Raw genomic sequence first — 2,497 nt, 5'->3', positions numbered from 1 at the left:
TACTCTGTCCACCGTGTGCCACGTTTGTCTTCTGAGGAGGTCGGTGCGGTTTTTCGCTGTGGCACGTCGGAACTGTTGATCGATGAGTCGAGCACCATATCCTGTTCTTATGAGGGCATCTTTCAGCGTCTGGAGGTGTCTGTTGTGATCCTCCTCATCCGAGCAGATCCTGTGTATTCGGAGGGCTTGTCCGTAGGGGATGGCTTCTTTAACGTGTTTAGGGTGGAAGCTGGAGAAATCATAGAAATCATAGAAACCCTACAGTGCAGAAGGAGGCCATTCGGCCCATCGAGTCTGCACCGACCACAATCCCACCCAGACCCTACCCCCACATATTTACCCGCTAATCCCGCTAACCTACGCATCTCAGGACTCTAAGGGGCAATTTTTTCAACCTGGCCAATCAACCTAACCCGCACATCTTTGGACTGTGGGAGGAAACCGGAGCACCCGGAGGAAACCCACGCAGACACGAGGAGAATGTGCAAACTCCACACAGACAGTGACCCGAGCCGGGAATCGAACCCGGGACCCTGGAGCTGTGAAGCAGCAGTGCTAGAAGTGGAGCATCGTGAGGTTATCCGCGGGCTTGCGGTACAGTGAAGTGCTGAGGTGACTGTCCTTGATGGAGATGCGTGTGTCCAAGAATGCAACCGATTCCGGAGAGTAGTCCATGGTGAGTCTGATGGTGGGATGGAACTTGTTGATGTCATCATATAGTTGTTTCAGTGATTGTTCGTCATGAGTCCAAAGGAAGAAAATGTTATCGATGTATCTAGTGTATAGCATCGGTTGAAGGTCCCCTGCGGTGAAGAAGTCTTGTTCGAACCTGTGCATAAAGATGTTGGCATATTGACATGTGAACTTGGTCCCCATGGCTGTTCCATGTGTCTGGATGAAGAACTGGTTGTTGAAGGTGAAGACATTGTGGTCCAGGATGAAGTGGATGAGTTGTAAAATTGCATCTGGAGATTGGCAGTTATCTGCATTGAGTACTGAGGCAGTTGCAGCAATGCCATCGTCGTGGGGGATGCTGGTGTAGAGTGCCGAGACATCCATTGTGACGAGGAGTGCTCCTGGTTCAACTGCTCCACGTGTGCGGAGTTTCTGTAGGAAGTCCGTAGTGTCGCGACAAAAGCTGGGGGTTCTTTGTACAATGGGTTTCAGGATGCCCTCAACATAGCCAGGTTCCGCACACGAGGACAGCCTCAACCGGGATCTTGGGTTCATGTCCCGCTATCTGTAACCCCCATGACTTGCCTGGGCTTGCAAAATCTCACTAACTGTCCTGGCTGGAGACAATACACATCTCTTTAACCTGTGTTTAACCCTCTCTCCAGTCACATTGTCCACTCAAGTACCTTTAAGACTTGATTACCTGAAAGACTCGCATTCCAACCATTATCTTGTAAATTGAGTTTGTATCTATATATGCCCAGTTTGTGAACAGAACTCCCATTCACCTGATGAAGGGGCAGGGCTCCAAAAGTTTGTGCTATCAAATAAACCTGTTTTTGGGGGGGGGGGGGGGGTGGCACGGTGGCACAGTGGTTAGCACTGCTGCCTCACAGCGCCAGGGACCCAGGTTCGATTCCCGGCTCGGGTCACTGCCTGTGTGGAGTTTGCACGTTCTCCCCGTGTCTGCGTGGGTTTCCTCCGGATGCTCCGGTTTCCTCCCACAGTCTGAAAGACGTGCTGGTTGGGTGCATCGGCTGTGCTAAATTCTCCCTCAGTGTTCCCGAACAGGCGCCGGAGTGTGGCAACTAGGGAATTTTCACAGTAACTTCATTGCAGTGTTAATGTAAGCCTACTTGTGACTAATAAATAAACTTTAACTTTAAAAAAAATAATAAACCTGTTGGACTTTAACCTGGTGTTGTGACTTACTGTGCTTACCCCAGTCCAACGCCGGCATCTCCACATTATGGCTGTGAAGCAGCAGTGCTAACCACCTGTGCCACCCCTATCAGTACTGAAGGAGTGCTGCACTGTCGGAGGGTCAGTACTGAGGGAGTTGGTTCTGGTTGTGGGGTGCACATCTTGGTGGCGTGCTTGACAGGGAACTCAGGACACTTGTCATGGGGCAGGCACACCCTGAGGCCAATATGTTTAAAAGCTGACGGATTCTTATTAGCGGATGGGCAAGCACTGTCTGACTCTTTATTGACTCAGATTAATGGATTCCAAATGCCTGTCTTTCAATCCATAAATGTCCCTTTAAGGCCGCCGAGGTCCCTTTAAAAGGAAATCTCCGCTGGAAACACCGCTCTTCCAGTCTCTGCGCATGCGTTCTAACTTCACAGCGCGGCTGCCCCGCAACAAAATGGTCGGTTCGGTATGCGGGGAGCCCAATGCGCAAGCGTAAGGCACCGCCTTTCGCCCCGAAACAAGATGGCGGCGCCGCCATTTTGGGAAGCGGTCGGACACATTAATTAAATTTGCCAGCTGCTTGCCAGAGAGTCGCTGCGGCCTCTCCGACTATTTAAAAGAAAAGAGG

The sequence above is a fragment of the Mustelus asterias genome, unplaced genomic scaffold (genome assembly GCF_964213995.1).
Source record: "Mustelus asterias unplaced genomic scaffold, sMusAst1.hap1.1 HAP1_SCAFFOLD_2685, whole genome shotgun sequence".
NCBI classification, from domain to species: domain Eukaryota; kingdom Metazoa; phylum Chordata; class Chondrichthyes; order Carcharhiniformes; family Triakidae; genus Mustelus; species Mustelus asterias.
Note: the sequence above shows the minus strand (reverse complement) of the source record.